The sequence below is a fragment of the Myxocyprinus asiaticus genome, chromosome 44 (assembly GCF_019703515.2).
Source record: "Myxocyprinus asiaticus isolate MX2 ecotype Aquarium Trade chromosome 44, UBuf_Myxa_2, whole genome shotgun sequence".
Taxonomy (NCBI): Eukaryota; Metazoa; Chordata; class Actinopteri; order Cypriniformes; family Catostomidae; genus Myxocyprinus; species Myxocyprinus asiaticus.
The window spans coordinates 23,813,895-23,838,350 of NC_059387.1; the positions used below are offsets into that span (position 1 = coordinate 23,813,895).

The window sequence follows — 24,456 nt, forward strand, 5'->3', positions numbered from 1 at the left end:
CGTTATGACTTCATGCCTAAAAAAGCACTTTGTCGCATACGTTTTGGTTTATCACAAGAGTAATCTGCCCGTAAGCTGTTTCCATACAGAAATGTGTGTATATCTCTAATTGTGTACCTTTCGCCTCCCAGATGTCCCCAATTTTTTTCCCCCAAAGTCTTTGTAAAATGGGAAGAGAGGGGACAGTTCATTGAAATTAGCCAACTTATGGTCATTTTAATTTCACAAATAAATACAGTTAGAAGAGGAATTGCAATCAAAAGGGAACAGTTGCCCTTCTGATTCAACTGTAATATTGGTCCTGATGTTGCTCCTGTCGCAGGTTGCCACTGGTTCCGACCCAAAAGTGAGTTGTCATGGCCCGGTTCAAGCTGGCAACCTGCACCAAGTAGTGGGGGAAACTTTCGTTCTTAGTGTAAGGACCATCTATTGATGTCTATATGCTGTGTGCACAATTATTAAAGAAAAACTGATGCGGTGTAATATCAGGGTTTACATATATGATACATTCCTGATATTCAATAGTCTAGTTTGAACAATAATCTAATCTAAAGAATTGCCATCACAACTGCATTATGTCCCGCATATTTGTCCAGCAACTTTTAATGACCAACTGAACTTGATTGTCATCTAAAATTAATTTTAGCGTCTTAATGCAATTTACATTTTCTGAAGAAGCTCAGCAAATGTGATCCGAGGTAAAGAGGGTTATTTAAAATTTTTAAACGTTTTAAAATATTCAAAAGCTAGTTTTCTGAAAGTGAACTCAGCATTGGACAAATAGTTCTGATAGTTTATAGTCTTGAAAAAAGTGCAGAGAATGTCATTTAACCGACTTTTTAGTCTACAGAACAGGGTAAGGTTAATTTAAGTTTGTGTAAAGAAAAGGCAATTATATAGGCCTAACAATATTTTTTTATTTGGTAATTTATTTTTTAATTTAATTCTTTTTTTGTTTGGTAATTTATTTAATTTAATATAGGGAATATTGCCAGCATTTTTTCAAAAGGAAGCTAAACAATAATTTTATAGAATTGGGCTATGTTAGAGTTCCAAAAAAGCACACTGAAGCTGCTAGTATTGTGTGTTTATTTTTAATTTTAAAACATCTTTGTGCATAGAAATTATGTTTTTTGTATTGTGGGCTAATTCCATGATGGCGTCTATTATTTTGAATGGTGTGGAAAAGCAACTTTAATAAATAAACGGATGTTTACCGCGATTAATTTTATCGCAAAGAATGGCCATCCATTTGTTCTCCATGCACTTGTCGATGACAGGTGCATGATACGAGATATTTGTGTTGGCACTCCTGGAAGTGTCATGACGCAGACGTGTTTGCAGCATCGGATTGGTGCAGGTATGCCGTTAATACCAATCCATAACAGTGCGAGTAATGCTTCACATACAATAAATTGGCTTTCAGGGATGTATACCTTGTCATCATGTTTAAAACAGGCTAACGATTGGGGTAAATTCTGTCATGTGACACTACATTTTTGCATTAATGCCAACTTTCTCAACAAAAAGGGTTTCCAAACCAGTTTTTCATGACATTTGAAGTATCTACATAGTTTATGCGCTAGAGTTAAATGAAAAAATATTATGTCGACCCTTGTGAAATTTTAGCGATAGTTTGCATTTCCATCAGCTATATCGGTAAGCTTTTTGATGCTCTACATCTTTTGTCACAAAAAAACCCTTGGATGGAAACAGTTAATGATACATAGTAGCCTGATAAAAAGCATTATTTACCTTCATATATTTTTACCTAAACATTTTTGTGAATGAACAAGGTGTGTAAAACGAATTTTTGGAACTCAGTAGAACATTGCATAATACTAAAATATTACTGTGGGACACAGTCAAGATTATTATTCTAATTTAATACTGAATTATCAACATTGATTTGAGGATTAGATTGGTTTTATATACAAGTAATATATTTTCTTATTTCTTCACCTAGGGCTTTTATTTTGAAACTGAAATTGTGGCTGTAGTGTGTGGCAGCTTGCAATGTTCTGCATATGTAATGTTTAGATGCACGTAAATCTGGGATAGGGGCTCTGAACACTAGCATGCGAGAGAGCGCTTGCCATCTTGGAAACATCGCAAAGACGGCATGAAATAAATTGCAGCCTTATTTCGTTGACCTCAAACATAACTACTGAATATATTTAATTCCCTGAACTTCGAAACTTTGGCAAATAAGCAACTAGTTCTCTGGTGCGGGCCGTTTGACACTAGATCTGCATGATTCCAGTCCATGCTGCTGATACAGTAAATGCTGAGATGATGTTTGTGTAGTTACGGCCAGAGGTTGCTCTAGAAAAAATATTTATCTGTCACTTTGACTGAGTTGTAAAATTTCCGCCATGGTCTATTTTTATCCGTCATACTTGTTTTAATTTTATAAGTTCTACATTCAGGGTAGTAGCAGCCATTAAATATGGCATATACATGACAGTGGATAGGCTTAATGATATTTTTGACTGCCCAAGCACAAGTCTGTTGAAACCAAGTAATGCTTGGGTGAAAGTAGCTACCTGTCAATCAACCACTGCGCTAAAACAAGATTTTTTAACTTTACCGGTATGTGCGGCTTTTAAATGAAATAACTGTCTGATCAGAAAATGCCCAGGTTCACTGAACTTCTTCAGTGTGACTGATAGCCTATAACAATAGTCACAGATGAGAAGCACATGCATCTCTGAAGCTCTAATGCAGGTTCGCCTCTAAAATAACTGACAATTCTGATCTAAACGTAGGCTAATGTTTGCACTTAGATTAAATGTAATTAATTGGCTGAAACTATGTGCTGCTTTTTCACACTTTCATTTTGTTACTATACTTTTTTTGTGCTTTATTAATAAAGTGACACACTGATCATGCAGTAACACACTAACGTAATGACTGATATGCAGTCAATTATTCAGACCTGTCCTCAAAATCCGAACACAATAGGTCAAAAGAGATGAATACTACCAGGTGTTATGGTGATGTTGCCTGTTAATATGCATCTTAATACCAGGAAATAAACAGGGCACACACACATGCAGCAGGAGTGTGTGTGAGAGAGAAAGTGAAGTCAAAACTGATGCACTAGGTGAAAATGTTTTCTTATTTTTTATCCGTCAAAATGACGGACAGCATTTGAAATTTTCTGTCAGTCTTTCAAAAAAATTGGTAAATGATGGAGAATTTTAGGTTAACGCAACCCCTGCTTACGGCTGAATGGATCGACAAAGGAACATTTGTAGCACGTTTTATTCATGTCAGCAAATGCTGCATTATGCTGTGTTGTGAATTTGACAAATGTTTTAACTGTGATGTTTTTGAGCATGAGTAACTTATGGTCAAGTGTCATCACATACAGGCTAACGCTTATAAACATTACATTATATAAGCTCAAAATGCAGTCATATTAAAGCAAGTCTCTCGCTGATACGTGGTGTCAGATTACAGAGACCTGCAGCTGCGCCCGTCATAATACTGAAGCGCTAACTAAGCTTTTTGTTTACAGATAACAAACAATAAACTTGTGAAGATGAATAAACACCTTTGATGATAAATAACTTAAAAATCAGTCAAGTCTTATGTATACAAGTATTACATATTTCCATTTAAACATTTCTGAGGTAAAATCAATTAAGTTAAACATTAACACTCTCTAAAATGCATTTAAAACAGTGATGAATATTACTCACGCACAGCAGCACCAGATAAAGAAAAACAAACATTTCCTTAACAAATAAACAAGAGGCCAGGAGACCTTAGCAAACCAAAACTTTTGCATGCGAGAATGTAGACTGCATGTCAAAGCAGGAAATTCTCTGGTGGACAAAATTGGTACAACATCCTGCATCTGTAATTCACATAGTTGAAAAAAATTATAATTTTGATGTGTTGCTGACAAGAGAAATTGGTGAAATTTAGCATGTGTCATCAGACTGTCCTGGTGTTTATTATCAAAATAATCAAATTTGACAGAAAAGATCCTGTGGATGCTGTGGACACTGCTATTTTGGTGTGACATTTCAACTGCTTTGAGCACAGTTGCAAGAGTAGGATTTATTATTTTTTAGGAAGGTATAGCGCCCCCTAGCATTAAAAAAAATGAATGAAGCTTGGCATATTAACTCAGAGTGTTCTGTTGTCCAAGTGCATAAAGTTTTGTTAAGTTTGAAAATCGCTCGCAAGATACAGGCTAATTAGTCATTATAGGCCATGCCCCAAAACACATTTGTTTTTGACATATCAAAATTCTTTTAACAACTTTTTGTCAGGAGGGTCTGTAGATGATGTATACCAAGTTTTAAGCGAATCGAACAAATGGCCTAGGACGAGTTTGAAAAAGGATGTTTTTCAAATAAATTGAAGTGGTAGAAAACGTTTGTTGCTGAAATGAAAATTCTAGTAACTGTATGATTTAGGGGTACTGATTGATTCAGAAAAGCTTTAGAATTGTATTCTAGCCTATACGGTTCTGGAGATATTAGCAAAAACACGAATTAGCTAATTGTAGTGCCACCGTGTGGCTGATTGTCATGAAATTTGTTATACCTCTTCATGTAGACACCCTGCTTGTGTATAGGACGTTTCATAACCTTCGGCCCTTCCCAATAGGAGTTATTAGGTGTGCGTGTATGAGCCTGAGAAGCGGTCGGGATTTGGGACCATCCTGCCAAGTTTGGTGTCTCTAGGACTTACGGCCTTTGCTGCCCATTTGCTTTAAAAAATAATAATAATGATAAGAAGAAGAAAATCCTACTGGATACAATAGTGTTCCAGCACCTTCAGTGCTTGGCCGCCTAATAAGAAAATCCTAACGTATACAATAGGGTTTTAGCACCTTCGGTTTTTGGCCCCCTAATAAGAAAATCCTAACGGATACAATAAGGACTACAGCATCTTCGGTGCTTTGCCCCTAAAAATTCCAGAGATCAAAGAAACACAACGGGGAGGAGATTGATTCTTCAGAAATATTAAAAGAAATTAATGTTAACCACTAAGCATCATTATTATCTTGTGGCCTACAGTTTGTTTGTGTTCTTGTGTGCTGTTGTCAATGATATAAATGAGAGTTAACAAGTTGATTAAATTAATGTGCAGAATTATTTAAAATATATTGTAATAAATGGCTATAGTGAAGAAGAGAATGGTGGGAAAAGAATACGTCTGTCATAGGAATATGCTGATTACCAGAATATTATAATATCTGTCGAGCATGTAAACATGTTTTTTTAGAATACAGTCTTAAACAGAATATGGACCTTAATTGTAAAATGATGTACATGATGTACAACATTTTTAGTGCGAGCTGGATTTGAACCCATATCTCACACATGACCACCACAACTCAAATGTGTCTGCTAGACCATTTCCTTTATTGGACACTTTTTCTTTCTTTCTTTTACCTCTTTTGTGTAATCTTTTTTTCTTACACTACACTTCCACCTCCCTCTGTTTGCCCTTCATCTTTTCCTTTTGTCAGTCTCTTTATTTTTCTCTGACAGCTGTGGTTTACATGGATCTCCCTCTGCAGCTGGACAGCCCTCCCCTTTTACTCTCTCTCTCGCCATGCAGTCCAGTGGTGATTAAGGCTATTAGGCCTTATAATGACTCGGTTGGTGTGTGGGTTTGGAGCCCCATTTCAGTGCAGCTAATAGACCTCTTAGCCAATTATCCTCCATTTAGAAGCAAATCACAGAGGCTTTTTCTCTCTCCCTTTGATAAATGTTGAATTACTGAATAGATTTGCTAATTAAATTCTTTGTGTGTGTTGCATGTGTGAGCACTCATGTTCGTGTTTTGGACTTTGTGTGTGCACTTTTTTGTCTGTAGTGTTTCTTGCTAATACTGTAGATGTACATTCACCATTATGAGTGGGTATGTTTGATGTTGTAGTTTGAGCGATTTGAAATTGATATTTGAAATTGATATTGTTCTACACTACAGTAGTTGTTCTGTGTTTAGTGTTTATTATATTCCGTGGTGACATGCTGTCTTTCGTCTCCCACAGATTTTGATGCACACCAAAGAAATGGTGCAGAGGGTGAGTCATGATTAGTGTACGTGACAGCAATAATTAAGCGGCACTTGCCGTGTTTGTTATTTGTAAGCGGCGTGTGGGCTTGACAGTTTACAATTCTTCTTCCGCAGATGAATCTGGAGGTCATATACGGGGATACTGACTCCATCATGATCAACACCAACAGCACCAACCTGGAGGAGGTCTTCAAACTGGGAAACAAGGTAAGGGTGGGGCGTATTGGGGGAAGGAGGGCTTCTGCACATCTTGCAGAAAAATGCAGTGTATGACTGTGACTAATGACAGGGACATCGCTGACAATCAGGGAGAGAGAGAATTATACCAGCCATTCTTTTAGTACAGCACTACACCAAACTTCACTGCAACGAGCACCAATTAAATAAATGTGTGTGTTTGTGTGTCTAGGTGAAAAGCGAGGTGAATAAACTCTATAAGCTCCTGGAGATTGACATAGACGGTGTGTTTAAGTCCCTTTTGCTGCTGAAAAAGAAGAAATACGCAGCACTAATGGTCGAGCTGCAGGGAGATGGCAAATACAACACCAAACAAGAGCTAAAAGGCCTGGACATTGTGCGCAGAGATTGGTGTGACCTGGCCAAGGAGTGTGGCAAGTCAGTGCACTAGAGTTCGAATCAGAAGCTGCGTCTGTCCTTATAGGAAAAGTTCCCCCAACAATGAAAATTCTGTCATAATTTACTCACCCTCCTGTCATTTTAAACTGTGTGACTTTATTATGTGGAACACAAAAGGAGATTTTTCATTAACATTCCGTATAAATTCAACCTCAGTTGATAGTGATTCACTTTTAAAATTTAAAAGACCCAAACTGTCATATTAGTGGTCCGTGTTACTCGTGCGTAATATTTCAGGTCTTTTAAAGGTGTATGATAAATTTTCGTGAGAAACAACCCGCTTTTCTCAAACAGCTTCTCTCATGCACTCATAAATGTGCAGTGGACATCAAGGTTTAAACTGAAAAATGACTTATGTGGACAAAATTCAGGTTGTTTCTCACCAAAACCTAAAGTGACTCACAATCAGCTGCTTTTGCATTGTAAAGATGGAGCAAACTAATTATTAAAAATTTTTCTTTTGTGTTTCACATAAAGAAGAAAGTAATATGGGTTGAGAGTGAGCAAACTCTGAAAGATTTTCGGTGTACTATTCCTTTAAAAAATGCAGACAGTAGTGTAATGTGTATTTCAGTGCTTTTCAGTACAAGAATTTTGTTATGGGGTTGTGATTTACATTATAATTTCCCCTTCCATTTAGTTACGTGATTGGTCAGATTCTGTTGGACCAGAACCGTAACACCATCGTAGAGAACATTCAAAAACATTTGATTGAAGTCGGAGAGAAGGTTGCCAATGGCGGTGTCCCACTCAATATGTTTGAGATTCATAAGGTAAAGGACTTACTTTTTTTTTGTATAAAGGGTTATTTTTGTGTATGTTGGTGTTCAAGGGTGTAAGAGAACATTTTATTTTATTTTTTTATGTTGTTTTTCTCTCTAGGCACTTACAAAAGAACCTCAGGACTATCCTGACAAGAAGAGTCTTCCCCATGTCCATGTTGCTCTCTGGATCAACTCTCAGGGTGGAAAGAAGTTTAAAGCGGGTGACACAGTGTCTTATGTCATCTGTCAGGTGAGCAGCCAATGCATTTGTTCCTCTTTCAAATGTGTTGGTGTCTCACAGACTATTAATACCATACTAAACGTTCTTCTCTTTTGTTAGGATGGTTCAAACCTGGCAGCCAGTCAAAGGGCGTATGCTCTAGAGCAGCTGCAGAAACAGGCAGGACTCAGTCTGGACACACAGTACTACCTGTCCCCGCAGGTACACCCTGTGGTGGGCAGGATCTGTGATCCTATTGAGGGCATTGATGCAGTGCTCATCACCACATGGCTAGGTGAGGCATCCTGTCTGGGTCAGTGATTGTTAAATTTCTCATAAAAGACATCTGAATTAGGCCCATTTTTTCTTCTTGGCTTGTCATGAAAAGCAGCATATACCAAGAGATGCTGAACTTGGGTTAAATTTGTTGCTGTGAGTCTATTAGCTTTGAGGCCACCTATATCCTGGAGTAGTCCCAAAAGTTGACAATTACCTTTTAGCACATTTGAAATGTAAAGTTTCTGCTCTTCTGGGAAATGGACCAATAATATAGAGTACTTGATTTGTAAGTCAAGTCATTTTTATTTGTATAGTGCTTTTCACAACACATCGTTTCAAAGCAGCTTTACAGGAAATCATGCATTAACAAAAAATGAAACTGTAATATCTATAAAGTCTTAGTGATCATTGTGTAGTTTGATTAAATATTATTGTAAATTGTGTAAAGAAATTAAATAATTGTATTTAGAACCCCTGTGAGCAAGCTGAAGGCGACTGTGGCAAAGAACACAAAACTCCATTAAGATGTTGGTTAATGGAGAAAAATAACCTTGGGAGAAACCAGGCTCACTGTGGGGGCCAGTTCCCCTCTGGCTAAACAACATGAAAATAATGCCAATATTTGTTATTTATGTGCAGTGCATGTCATGGTTTTAAATTTGTAAATTAAGCGTTAAGGTCCATTTGATTTAAAAAAATAATAATAATAATAATAATAATAATATTTTTATTTTTTTTTTTACTTTAAGAGTAATGACTATTCTTTGAAGTCCATCCTGGATTAACTGCGGAAGTTAACATGATGCATTGTCTTTTGTTAGTTGGCTGATGAAGGCTTTTGTTGGTAATTAAATGATAGTCTATGTATTCCATTTCAAGAGTGTAGTCCATCAGTAGACAAAGGTGATGCAGGCAGAGATTAATGAGGTGCATCGCAGTTCAACCTGCAGGTCATTTCGGTGAGGTTCGGTGGGGTCCATCCTAAGCTCAATGTTCAGGCAGTGGCATATGAAGTATCTCATGTCTTACAGTTGGAATTGGCATCAGTTCATCCTCTGAAGTCAAAAGACTGAAGTTATGTCTGGTTGGCACCGGCTGTAGTTTGTAGTCATCTTTCAGCAACACGTAGCAGTGGAGTCCAACACCGCAGGAACGGAGCTGGATCTGGCTGGCTCTGGTAACCTCATCTACCTCCTTTTGTGGATTTTGATATTTTTGGAATTATTAACAAGCCAGAATTTTGTGATCATAATGAACGTGACAGAATATAGCAGGTCAGAAGGTCACTTAAGTACTGTGGAGTTAGACCATTCAAAGCTTTGTATGTAGTTAACAGAATTTTAAAATTAATACAAAATATAACAGGTAGCCAATGTAACGACGATAGAATGGGGCTAATATGATCATATTTCTTGATCCTAGTCAGCACTCTGGCAGCTGCATTTTGAAACAATTGAAGTTTGTTTATTTATTGAACTTGCTGGACATCCTCCCAGTAATGCATTACAATAATCTAGTCTTGAGGTCATGAACACATGAATTAGTTTTTCGACATCAGCAACAGAGAGCATGTGTCGTAATTTATCGACACAAAAAAGTGGAAGAATGCTGGAAACAAACTTGGAAATTTGATTTTCAAAGGACAGATTGGTATCAAATATAACACTTAAGTTCTTTGCTGTAGAAGATGATGTAACAGTACATCCATTGAGAGTCAAATTATATTTTAGCTGCTTATTTTTTTTTTTTTTTTTTTTATTTTTTTTTTTTTTTAATATAAGAGTTTTTGGTCCAATCATTAGTACCTCTGTTTTGTCGGAATTGAGTAGAAGGAAATTTCTGGCCATCCAACCTTTGATTTCATTGATACAGTCTGCTAATTTGGAGAATTGTGAAATTTCATCAGGTTTTGAAGAAATATAAAGTTGGGTATCGTTGGCATAACAGTGGAAGCTTATTCTATGATTCCTGATAATATCTCCCAGGGGAAGCATGTATAAGGAGAAAAGTATAGGTCCTAAAACTGATCCCTGTGGCACTCCATACTTAATTTTGTTTGATTTGACAATTCCTCGTTTACACATACAAATTTGTAGCAGTCTGATAAAAAGGACCTAAACCATGCTAATGCAAGTCCACTAATGCCAACATAATTCTCCAGCCTATTCAAGAGAATGTCGTGATCTATCGTGTAGAAGGCAGCACTAAGATCTAAAAGCACTAGAAGAGAAATGCAGCCGCTATCAGATGATAAGATCAAGTCATTTGTAACTCTGATAAGTGCAGTCTCTGTACTGTGATGGGGCCTAAATCCTGACTGAAATTCTTCATATATTCAGTTTATCTGTAGAAATGAACATAGTTGGGAGGACACTACATTTTCTAGTATTTTCGACATAAATGGTAGATTTGAAATCGGTCTGTCATAAGCCAATTCTCCAGGATCAAGCTGTGGCTTCTTGATAAGCGGTTTGATAACTGCCATTTTAAAGTTTCTTGGGACATGTCCTGAGGATAGCGAGGAGTTAATAATATTAAGAAGAGGTTCTGAGATTACAGGGAATACCTCTTTTAAGAGCTTAGTTGGTATTGGATCTAACATGCATGTTGTGGCTTTTGATTTTTTTGATACGTTTTGTTAGCTCTTCATGACCAGAGACAGCGAAGGATTGAAGTAGCTCATGAGCAAAATTATGAGACACTGTTTTCTGAGGTGCTGTGACCGTTGATTGCATAGTTCCAATTTTATTTGATTATTTCAATTTTATATGTAAAGGAATTCATGGAGTCATTACTATTGTGCTGCGACGGAATATCTGGTTCAGTCGATGCTTTATTACTAACCAACTTAGCCTCAGTACTGAATAAACACCTAGGATTGTTGTTATTTTCTATGAGTTTGCTCAAATATGCTGACCTGACAGCTTTTAGTGCCTGTCTGTAGCTACAGACACTATCCTTCTATGCACCACGAAATACCTCTTAATTTTGTATTCTTCCACTTGCGCTTCATTTTCCAAGCTGCTCTCTTGAGAGCATGAGTGTGATCATTGTACCACGGTGCAAGGCTTTTTCTTTCATTTTCTTTAATCGAAGGAGGGCGACACTATCAAGCATGCTAGAGAAGACTATTTATACTTTGTTATTACATCAAGTTCTTCTAGACTTTTTGGCTTACTGAGTATGTGAGCCAATTTTGGAAGATTATTAGTGAAGCTATCTTTTGTGGTCAAGAATAGTTCTACCTGAACGATAACATGGTGTAGATTGAGTGACATTAACTGAAAATCTAGCGTATAGTTATGGCGATGAGTTGGTCCTGTCACATTTTGTCTGACTCCAAGAGAGTTGAGAATATCGATAAATGCTAATTCCAATGTGTCATTTTCATTATCTGTGTGAATGTTGAAGTCACCAACAATTAAAGCTCTATCTACATTAAATACTAGATCTGATAGAAAATTTGCAAATTCACCAAGGAAACCAGAGTAAGGCCCAGGTAATCTATATACTGTAGCAAGGGCAAAAGACAACAGAGATTTTTTTATTTATATCTGATTGTGTCATATTAAGCATTATTAGTTCAAAAGACTTAAACTTATATCCTGTCCTCTGAGTAACACCAAAAACGTAATTGTAAATTGTAGCAACACCTCCGCGACCCTACAGACAAGGCTCATGTTTATAACAATAACCTAAGGGAGTAGATTCATTTAAACTAATATATTCATCTGGTTTAAGCCAGGTTTGGGGAACAGACACAGTCTCTATATGATATCTAGGTGATACGGCCTCTATGTTGTAGTTTATGTGACTACGTGTGACGTCTCAAGGCAGCTAGCAGACGTTCGGATTAACCAGTTTTTCTGCTTCCTGACCTGGGCCCCAGTTAATCATATACTATCATTATTAAGACTATGAGCCAAATTACTAGAGAGGAGAGCATGTTTGCAAGTACCTCTTTAACGTTATGACTTGTGATCCTCGACTGGCAAAGCCGGACATCATTAGTGCTGACATGAATAACAATTTTAGAAAATCTATGTTTGTATGCAGGGGGAATACAATTTTCTTTTTCTTTTCTTTTTTTTATCCAATAAAAAGCTTTCTAAAATGACAATGTCCTCTTTCCCTAAAAATCACATGCCACTGACTATTTTAAAAAGGACAAGACCTTTGAAATTTCCCGTTCTAAAACTTCCTATTTCAGTAAGAAGTCAAAATAAGAAAGAAAATTACACTGATCAAAGCATTTCATAGGGTGTTTCCAGAGTGCTTGCAATTATGGTGTTTGAAAACTGCTATTTGAAGTGATGGTTTGGCAGTTATTGATGCATCAAAAGTTTGGTTGAGATTAAACTCATAATTTTGTAGTTGTGAATTTAGAGCATTAAAAATATTAAGAATGTAGCAATACAGTTTGCTGTTTACCTTTTTGTTGCAGCTGAGATCCCATTTACCCCCCTGTTGGAAATTCAGGTGCTCTTCAAAAAAAGAAGTGTATTAACCCTACCACTCTGTCTCCATGACAACAGGACCCTGGCTGTTATTTGGTATCCTGCAGTCTGGTCCAAAACTCAGGCACTAATTCTTATCTACCCACCATGTTACTAGAACTGAGTGTATTACTTCCCTAATTACTTGACGATTAACGAAACGTGTTTACACCACATTTGCTTCTGCTAGGTCAGCTGCTTCAAATGTAATCATGTTAAACAGTCTCTCAGTACACAAATCAACATTCTGTGTCCCTACAACAGATGCACCACCTTGTTCCCCTGACTGCAGATTTAGCTGGTCTCCAACGTGACATGTCACATGTTTGCCTGTAGATGGCAACAGCACTCGGGCGTCTGCGAGTTTGGATCCTTAGAGACAGTGGTTAATCCCCTAAGTCTCATAGTCAACACTTACTTATGTGCTCATTTATTCACTTAGCCAAATTACCCAGGGGGACGTAGGCTGTTTTTCCGTGCTCTAGTAGTGTTCGGTGTCACCTGGGGGGATTAAATGGAGATTCAGCTGCTGTCTCTTAATGATTTGATGATCTCAGCTGCCTGGGAAAAATCACATCGCTGCGCTTTCTCTACCCCTCCTCTTTCCCCTTATAATGTTTCCAGTTTATTCTTATCGTTTGCTAGTCTCCCTCCTCTTGCCTTCTGCAGCCGTGCCATCTTCTCCTTATTCCGGTCCCTCTCTCCTCTTTCAACTTTTCCTTTTACCCTTCTCCCTCTGTTCATCACCTTTTTTCCACTTTCCATAAATACAACCGTGTGTATGGCTGGGCCTGCAATCCTTCATCACCAACACAGGAAATTCAATTAGCTCTAGAACATCTCAAAGCTTCAGAAAGCGGTATTTTACTCATAAGTAAACATCAGTTGTGGAAGACAGAAAAATATCAATATTAGCTGTGTTGCATCTGCGTGTAGTTAGTTTGTTGAGATAGGTCATAATTAGGGCGAGGTATTAATACAGATTTGATTTCGATTCAATATCTGTTCATATGTGTATATTTCAGTTATAATGTCTACTTTGCTTACATATGAAAGAAATAATATCAGGGGACCTTCTTATTAGGTACATTACGAAAATGTAAATTTTGCTAATTATATTTTGTTTTCCAAAATTTTTGTCAAATTTAAGCTTTATACAAGTCCATGTATTCCATCAATAAAAATGATATTATATTGCATACATTATAGTATATTTTGTTACATGTTCATTGTTTAATGCATAATTTATACTATTTACATTTATTTGTAGATCACCTGCTAGAAATCGGTCCCATCTCTTTAAGAAAATGAAAATGAGTGCATAGCTTCTTTAACACAACTGTGCTATTCATGATTAGAATAAATTTTTGTTTTGTCATTTTTGATCAACAATTGTCTGTAAAGAACAAAGGATGACAAATGAATTGCATGGATCTCATCTTTACACAGATACAAATTACGCAGAACGAGTCAAACCACATTTTACACAGTTAAAGGATGAACTTTGCCAATATAGCCTACTACTTAATCACTGGCAAGTGAAATATGAAAATTTACTAGCCAGTGGCTAATCATAGACATTTTTAATCACACAGCACAATTTTTTTTTTTTTTTTTCTTTTTTTTTTTTTTTGCTGACAGTCTGCTGTGCTTTAGGTATTAGACCGTTTACACAATATAACCCCTTCTGTCTTTAAATTTGTCCCTTCAAAGCACCACAGCCATACAAATTCAGATGGATGTCTTTGGGCATTGCGTCATGTCCTGCCAAGGGCTGTGCATTTTTAAGACAGCGTGTCAAGTAAAAATAGTCCAACGTTTAAAACCATATCTTGAGACATTCTTTTCCAATCCTTCTCTGACTGTTTTTTGAATTCAAGAACGGATCATACGTAAATGCCCCATAAGGAATGCGTTGGACTGGGATCAGGTGAACCAGCATAATTATACAGGACTTCTTTGAGATTCGTTTAATTAAGTCAATTAGTTGTTCAGGCAACCCACCTATTAGTTGATTTTGAAAATGTGTAGCCAATTTCTTTTGCCATTTGAAAGCAAAATATCAAACTTTCAGTTTACTGTCTGTTAAAAAATGTTTGTGTTTGAAGTAAGTGTTTTAAGGGCTTCACAGCATGGGCTTCAGCTTCTTTGCCTTTGTTACCTGTTTGTCCAGCACTCGACCCGAGTAACTCCTGAGCCCAACAGCAGCAGCAACATAAGGACGAAGGGGACAATTTTCTGGGAGCACCGGCCCAGCTCACCGATGAGGAGTGCTACCGAGACTGCGAGAGGTTTACCTTCTCCTGCCCTGATTGCGAGACCAAAAACATCTATGACATAGATATTCAAATATATGTTTGAAGGGGCAGTGAGTTCACTCATACACTTCCATTAACAGGCCAGATCTAATCAGCCAGCAAAAGGCTAACCAGGACAACCCAATATGTGCATTTCTCACCGTTCAATTGTGTCCTACCTCAACGTCCTGTTAAATAGTGTAATGACAAGTAACAATAAATTTGTGCTCCACAAATGATTACTTCCTCTGCACCAGGCTTTTACCGGCCTATTAATTTCAGAGCCACGCACTTTATTTATAGAGGCTTGGCAGAAATTAGCAAAGGGGGGAGAGAGAGTTTTTGCCGGAGTGTATTCCTAGAGCTCCTCGGTACACAGGATGTCCGTCATTCTCCAGACCTAGGTCAGCAGGGGCCAGAAGAGCTTGTGTAATCTGCCTCTAATTAAGGGTCCTCAGACACACACACACACACACACACATGCTCAGGCACAGCTTTCTCTTATATAAGACTCATAAAAAGTGACTTTGACCCCCTCCACTGCTCTGATCTCGCCGTTTAGAGAACTTGCACTCCCCTAGCCAGGGAAAGCTTGGAATTCTGGGAAAAACTGGTTGGTATTTACACGTACTACAACTTCGATATGCATTTATAGTCCCTAATAACAAATATCTACATTCAACTATCAACTGCATGGTTATCACGTGTACGTAATGTTGATGAGTTAAACGGGCTGCTCGCATATGCTCTCTGGCTCTTACATGTACTCCCGTGTTCATCTGATAAGGTATCTAATTATTAGGAGTACAGCATTATTACAGAGATCAGGGTATGGGGAGGGAGTTGATGAAAGGAAGACTTTAAGAACAGCCTTGACTTACAGACACGGCAAATCGTTTTCTTATCAGAGCCGGCTGCGGAGAGAGGGAGGACAACAGGAATGCAAACAGACACGCTGGATTGAGATGCTAGAGACACTGAGAGCTGGTATTTGCATACACACACAGTTCCCCCTCAAAGTGCCGTTCAGTGAGAGAAGTAAAGATCATAAAAACGCTAATGGCATCGACTACCGGAGTGCGAATTGAACACAGCTCTTCACCGCTGCTCTGCTGTAAAGCTAAAAGTGATGTGAGTCTTTGTGTGAGACTGTGAGCTTGAGTGTGTGTTGATGCATTAGCAATACACACACACATTATTTAAGGCATAATGAGCACCATAAACAGCTCTGATAGTGCCCGTGTGAGGTTAGTTTGAAAGGATATCAGGCTATAATAGTTTCATTCACTGTTTAACTACAGTCGTTGCCACTGTTTCTCAATGGGAGGCTCTAGAAAAGCTTGCAAAGCCTGCAAATCACCCCTGCAGTATGCCGTTTGTTACTCGCTGTCACCCGGATACACAGCTGAAAGCTTAATGCAGTGCCATTATTGCTTCTGAGTATTTATTTTCCTACCTGGACACCCTAGAGCGTTAGTCCTGAGGGTACCGAAATTATATTTTTAGTATGTTTGAATGTGTAATAGGTCAGGTCTTATAGCCTTTAAAAGCTTCTTTGGGCATTGCCAGTCAATAAGATAAATGCCCTGATTTTTCAAGCAGGTTTGTCTGTGCTGTGGAAATGCTGTGTTTAAAAGTGAATTTTTGTGGTTCTCAGGGAAGCACCTTGCAGCCCAGTCTGAAGAGTTGTTGCCACATCCCCTGTGGGGCAGCCCATTGGACCATCCCATCCAAATAAGCAACAAACTACAACTGGACGTTCGCCGCCACATCAGGAGATACTACAGTGTGAGTATTAAACGACTGCTGCTGTAAATGCATCGCCCACTGTGTTCCAGATCACCCCCTACTGGTGTGGTGGATATGGCGTTTCATAATTAGACTGAATCATAGACTAAGATGTGATCACACTGGAAGTGTTCTAAATCAATGGCAAACATCGGCGACAAGAATTTGCACCAAAAGTTTGTAAATCTAGACCCACTGACACAAAAACTTTTCTTATTTGGTCAGTGAGGTTTAAAAATTGTGCTCTGTGTGAATAATGCTAAATTATTTTGTACCCTGCAACAGGATATGATGTCATGCTCCTTGGTTTTTTATTTTATTAATTATTCAGAATAAATAATAATAAATTCAAAATTTTAAAAATATACCAACTATTCCAGTAACTTACCACATTGCAAGCCATGCAGCTTCCCTTTGTAATTGAAGTTTGCATTCTTTTCAACTTAAAATTTAGTGTCCTCTGTTTTATTCTCAGCTAAGAGGTAAGTTTGTGACATTTAGATCCTTTCTGGTAAAATTTATTTTCACTAGGCAAATTTGTAGGCAGAGTTCCCCAAACTGCTCACACATGCTTGTTTACCCTGCTCTCCGGTATTTGTATGTGCATGAAAAGAGTGAATAGATTGCAATGTCTAGGGTAGGGCTGCACAATTAATTGTATTTTAGCCATGATCGCTGTTTCTGCCTCGCAGTTAATTAAGCATAACTGTCTATGGTATTAGTGAGCTAGCAAGCAGAAATTATCTGCCAGGTAAAGTTGCAAATTGTTTTTTGTCGTAGGCTGTGTCTACAGATGCAGACCAAATCACAAGCTCTTTCGTAGTCCATTTTCACATCAACTGACCCTTCACGCCCTCTCTTCAGAGGTTTGCCACTGACCGATCACTGTTTCACTTTCAAGCACGCGCTGAAATACATAGCCGCGAATGTTTACGAGTATCGTATATCTTGTACACTGTATGGACAAAAGTATTGGGACACCCCTCTTAATCATTGAATTCAGGTGTTTCATTCAGTCCTATTGCCACAGGTATATAAAATCAAGCACCTAGCCAAGCAGTCTGCCTTTACAAACATTTGTGAAAGAATGGGTCGTTCTAAAGAGCTCAATGAATTCGAGCGTGATAGGATGCCACCGTTGCAACAAGTCAGTTTGTGAAATTTCTTCCCTCCTAGATATTCCACGATCAACTGTACGTAGTATTATTGCAAAGTGGAAGCGTTTAGGAACCACAGCAACTCAGCCATGAAGTGGCAGACCATGTAAAGTTACAGAGCGGGGTCGCCGAGTGCTGAGGCGCATAGTGCGTAAAAGTCGCCAACGCTCTGCTGACTCAATAACTGCAGAGTTCCAAACCTCCTCTGGCATTAACATCAGCACAAAAACTGTGCCGGGAGCTTCATGGCATGGGTTTCCATGGTTGAGCAGCTGTATGCAAGCCTTACATCACCAAGCACAATGCCAAGCGTTGGATGGAGTGGTGTAAAGCACACCACCACTGGACTCTGGAGCAGTGGAAACGTGTTCTGTGGAATGACGAATCACGCTTCTCTATCTGGCAGTCTGATGGACGAGTCTGGGTTTGGCGAATGCCAGGAGAACATTTCCTGCCTGACTGCATTGTGCCAACTGTAAAGTTTGGTGGAGGAGGGACAATGCTATAGGGTTGTTTTTCAGGGGTTGGCCTAGGCCCCTTAGTTCCACTGAAGGGAAATGTTAATGCCTCAGCTTACCAAGACATTTTGGAAAATTCTATGCTTCCAACTTTGTGGAAACCCTTTTCTGTTCCAGCATGACTGTGCCCCAGTGCACAAAGCAAGGTCCATAAAGGCATGGTTGGATGAGTTTGTGGAAGAACTTGACTGGCCCGCACAGAGCCCTGACCTCAACCCTATCGAACACCTTTGGGATGAACTAGAACGGAGATTGCGAGCCAGGCCCTCTCGTCCAACATCAGTGTCTGACCTCACAAATGCTCTTCTGGAAGAATGGGCAAAAATTCTAACAGACACACTCCAAAATCTTGTAGAAAGCCTTCACAGAAGAGTGGAAGCACTTATAGCTGCAAAGGGGGGACCAACTTGATATTAATGCCTATGGATTTAGAATGGGATGTCATAAAAGCTCCTGTAGGTGTAATGTGTAGGTGTCCCAATACTTTTGTCCATATAGTGTATGTGCACCGATTTGAACTGTAGTGTATTAAACATACTCAGAACACACATGATCTGTTGTTTCATCTGGTTAAGAGCGGCCCTGTGCTCTAAGCACATGAAATGAAATCTATGTTATACTCTGATTATATGTGTTATATACAGAAAAGCTGTACTCTGAGTTTGGTTCGGTTTGTGCGTGTTGCGTGCGCTGACAACGTTATTTAAAATGTTCTGGATTTACTTCAGTTCCACATTTACATAATATCTAATATATTTGGCCATTACAAACGTCTAAACAAATCTAAAGGAACCCCATGGAACATGGCATTTCACCATGTTTTGGAGGAGCACAAATTGTTGTCACCTTCTGGTGACACAGAAAAAACAACACCGTCTTCTTTCAAAACAAAAGGCTTGGTAAAATAATAATAATAATTTATTATTATTATTTAAAGAATGGATTTTAAAAGAGGACTCAAATGTGAACACTCTACAGAGTAACTCTTATATTGGCAGTAAAGCTTGAGCAAACATGTCATAAGAGTAGTTTTAACATCTTGATTTTGTTTAATGTAATTTTGTTTTTGTTTTTTTAAATTGAAATCTAAGCAGTGGCAACAGTAATTTTTTGTTCATATTGTTCTGCCCTGTAATAAAAATGTTTTTTAACTGAGCAAAATAATCGTGATTTATCATTTTTACCATTATTGTGCTGCCCTAGTCTAGTGTGACTGCTCCTTCAATCTTGTTATATATGGTAAAATAACAACAACAACAAAAATATAGGCTATATAATTTTTCTGGTTGTATTTCTTGTTCAAGATTTTATTCTCTACTCTGTGCAGCTCGGTAGCTGATTTAAATGTTTTGATAGTAATAATTTTTATATAAAATTTTTAGATAATTGCTAAATTCACATTTGGACTGTTTATTTTGTGTTTGTTTTTTAATTTTCAGAGAAAGTCTGCACCCTTTTTCCCGGTCCACTCCTAACGTGGCAACTAACGTCGGATAATTTGAGCTCATCTTCATGCCGTTTGTTTATTTCATATCTTTATTTGAATTTCAGATGCGGCCTTTCACCTTTGAGTGTTTCTCTAAACAGCTACCGCCCCCCTCCTGCTGCGTCACAAATGGGTTTAATTTTGTTCGCTCTCACAGTGTCGTCACGCCAATGAAGAAATACAGGCCCTGGCGATGTTACAAGTGTGTAGATATTGGGCCTGCATTAAGAGCTTGGAAATGTTTGTGTATCTAATTTGCCAGCTGAGTGTTTTGATTGACAGGTGTAATTGTTGACTACATAGAGTAGACCGGTCCAATCAGTGCCAGGTTCTGGAACTCTCCAGTTAGGGAATACTAAACTGCTGGGACATTCTGGAATGCTGGGAGTATTACAAAATATATAATTGTATTTAGAAGGTTTGTGTAATGCTACATATTTTCAAAACTGACTAGTTGTTCAGGCAACCCACCGACTATTCTATTTTGAAAAAATTTAGTATTGCACATCCGTGCTAAATAGCACAATAGCAGAGTTTCTTGAGATGCTAAGCATTCCAGAATTCCACTAATCGGCCTTTTCAGATTCACCTAACCTCAGTCAGCTGAGTTTCTTAAGTGGCATTTACATAAGACATGTTCTTGTCTCAAGATGCTTAAAAGTTGCACTGTTTTGAACTTAACATGCCTTCCTAAGGCTAGGATATACTGAGTTCTTCCACGAGCATGCCGTTCCATCTCCACTATGTTCAAGTGCTCAGCCTTTCAAAATATACTCTTGATGCATTCAACGCTTGCGCACTGCGACTGCTTTGTGATACTCATTTTAGCGGAGTCAACAGCAGGTGCGTGTACCAAAGATCCAGAATGTCCATGTGTCTATAATACTAGGCTGTACACGGATTGTGCTGATGATAATATTTGCACCGCTCGCAGAAACTGAAGTATACTTTGGCCCTTAAGAACGTTACGTTCAAGAAAGGAAAAAAAAAAACAGTGCAAGATGCGACTCTTGATAAAGACCATCTGCATGTGCATGGCATTTTACCATGCAAAACAGATGCATGTCAGCATGCTAATTAACCCTGTAAAGCCTAACATATGAAAGAATTGTCAGAAAATACTAATTTGTTAGTACCACTACACAAACTATACAAAGAAATATTACAAAAATATATATATTATTTATTTCTATTTTTATTTTTATATATATATATATAATATATATCATATTTGATACATTAGGCTCTAAAGGTCATTATCCTCCTGAGGCCCAGCAATTCAGTTTTGTGGTGGACATTTGTTAAGTTTTTCTTAGCCCATACATGCTACAGTGGTAAATCTTGGGGTATTTTCAGAGGACTCCCTGGGCTTTTCAGAGATAACAAATGTTTGAGAGTTTGACCATGATGACATCCTTTCTTTGGTCTATAAATATGGATTGAAATGTATCACAGTTCAGTTCAGCACATCAAATACAATATGAATAAAATATTTTTTTCAATACATTTATTTTTATCATATGTATTTTATGCACCAAACACCATTTTGACAATTAAAAAAAGGGATTGTAAAACTTTTTTTGCTGGGTCTCAGGAGCTTATGGTAAGATGACATCATAATAGATTGTAATAATGAGATGTTTATAATAACAGCAGGCTGCATATATAAACATACACAGAAATATTAGTTCACTTAAAAAAATATCTTATAAAAAGTAAATTTATAAGCTCTGTGAATTTATTTATTTATTTTGTGGTGGGCATGAATTGAATGGATTGTGATTGAGAGATATACCGCAAAAGCCTGTTGTATCATATTTAATACATGTAATTTCAACTGGCTTTTTCAATAAAATAATATTAAAAATAAATTAACCAAGCGCAATTTGCTTATATTCAGCAAATACTCATTTTAAAATATCTGTAACAATATAATCATTACTGTTACTTTTACTTGATTTAAAATAAGCTGTCATTTATCCCAACGTAGGAGTCATTTTTCACACAAATCCGCCACCATTTTAAATAGATCGATATGAACATTGAAACCACTTTTTTTTCTTTTTTTTTCTTTTTTTTTTAAATAACCACTAAATGAGCCATAAACATGTGAAACATACATACCATAAGTTTTTTGTCTTTTCAGCTTGAACAGAGAGTGAAACAGGAGCTGTCAAAAGCTGTGTATCATATTTGATACACACAGAGATAAAGGGTTAAAGCACAACCACTAAAAAATAAATAAATTCTAAATTGATTAGTTGATTGTTGGAAATTTAGACGATCATCATGGCCCATCCCTACTATTTAGACTGTTCTGAGATGCACATATCTTACTTGCAGGGCAAAGAAAGTTGTGGGGTATATTCTCCCACAGTGCTGTGCAGAAATCAATTAGTGGCCTGAATGTAGCCACCTCTCTTGTTGGGACGGTGCCTGTAGGCTCTTTTGTCAGTATGTGTGAAACAGCTGCTGGTAGTGAATGCGCCCCCTCCTTGCCCAGGCCCAGCTTCAGTGGACACAGCTCAGCCGTCCCCTCCCACACTAGGAGCAATGAAGAGGCTGATATTGTGTAATTAAGGATTCCTTTCAGCTGAGGGGAGAGCTCAAATAGAGTTGTTTGTTCGCTGAGATAGAGAGAGAAAGCCTGCCTGCATGAGGGAGGACTCGCGGCTTACATGGTTACAGATTGGAAGTCAGCGGTGTTTGATGAGTTTCCTACGGAACACCAGTGAGGCATTAATCATGAAAGAAATCACTGCCACTTCCACCCTCAATCCACCACCATTACCAATAAAACCACCCTTTAGAGACAAAGCAAATATGCTTTCCTCTTCTCTCCCTCCCTTTCCCCACTCTTCCTTCTTCCTTGTCATGCTTTCTGACTCCTGGTGTCTTCAGCAAAATGAGAGTGTGGCACCCCCTGTATTTACATTAATGTGGGTTGCCATGGCATTTAACAAATTATCACAATTATGTTTGTCATGTGGTTCACCCTTGGTAACTGGCTTGGGGCTGTACTGGGGGGTGTAAGGACAGAAATAAATAAATAAATAAATAGGTGATAATCCTGTTTTGAACAAAAGGTCAGATTGCTGTATAGAAAAGGCTTGATTTAAAGCAGAGATGTACAAAGTGGACGCATTTGCATCCATTCAGACTCTCTCAGGCTCTGGAGCCACAGAGTGAATGTACAGCTGTTGATTACCAAGGCACAAAGCCTGTGAGAGCAGGGGCGGATTATGACTAGCAAGGGCCCCAGGGCCAATTTTCTTTTAGGGCTCCCCTAGTCCAATTGTCTTTTAAAGTTGAGATCTACGCATTCAAAGTCTCTTTTAATACCTGTTCTGTTATTTACAGTCAGATTAATTAAAACACAGCACGGATGTGGTATAGAAACCGCTCAGCCGAAACACGTTCGCTGAACAGCCGCTGTTCTCAAAGAGACAGTACCATTTTAATGTTTGTTATACATATTGTAAACTCAATGTAAATACTACAAATTATTCATACAAAATGCATATATATAAGGGGCCATAGTAAATTAGGAAATATTTTAACTTCATCAAACACTTTATACATTGATGAATTTAACAAATAAGGTAGGCTCCTACAGTATCTATGCAAGGGTTTGGTGAAATTCGGCAAAGAGTTTCTGGCTCGCGCTGCTATATCTTTTCCAACTCATCTGAATGATGGGATGCGTTCCCATTCAGAAGTTATCATCCCTACACACTCTTTCCTTCAAAGACTTTACCCTTCATTGTTAGAGCTTTGAAGGGCTGAAAGGTGTGGGGCTCAAAAATGTTAAAGAACATTTAAGATGTTCTTTCTTTCTTTCTTTCTTACTTACTGTTAAACCTGTAAAAAAAAATTCTAAAATAGCATTTAAAACTATTTTTAACTTTCAGACAAGGATTTGTCAGACCAACATTATAGTGTGTCTCAGCAAACTTTGTATCTAGTTTAATCAATGCTTTTGAACCACACAAAATATCAATATTTTCTTTTTCCCAATCACCTAAGCCAAGTTATTTTTTGGAATGTAGGGCAAACATGCAGTTATAGCAATGAATAGTACTGTATAATAAATGTTTTTGTTCAACAGCCCTTTTATACAAAAAATAAAGCTTAACCATATAAAGCCTATCATATGAAATAATAGTCAGAAAGTTATATTTTTTAAACCTATTTTTCTATCAAATTAAATTAAGCACATGTTGCATGTAATTTTGAAATATCAGTAAAAATATAATTGTTATTGTTAATTTACTTTATCAAAATCAGCAAAGATTTTACATAAAAAAGATGAGTGCATCAAAATATGAAGGAAGCTATTTTGGAAATTATTTTACAAGGTCTTCTACTTCCAGAAGAGCTTGGAAACTTTCACCAGGCAGCGTTATAAGATTAAAGATTGGCTCCAAAAATGTCATTAGAAACAGGAAGGCAAAAGGGTCCTATAAGAGGGCTGGGGGCCCTCATAGTCACAGGGCCCTGTTGAGAGGCCCTTGTATATGTTAATGGGCCACGAGACCTTGCAGCTTGTTAAATTAAGCTCAGTCGACAGCATTTATGGCATAATATTGATTACCACAAAATTAACATTGACTTGCCCCTCCATTTCTATAAAAAAAGCAAAAAGCAATACGCAAGGTCACAGTGAGGCACTTACAACGGAAGTGAATAGGGGCCAATTTTTTAATGTTAAAATACACACTTTTTTCAAAAGTAAAGCCACAAAACAAACAATATGCGTGTAAACAT

The 24,456-nt window shown here is 37.8% G+C and overlaps 1 pseudogene; it reads left to right on the forward strand.

The window, feature by feature from the left end:
* Positions 1-24,456, forward strand: part of LOC127434521 (DNA polymerase alpha catalytic subunit-like) — a 101,649-nt pseudogene that overhangs the window by 42,734 nt on the left and 34,459 nt on the right.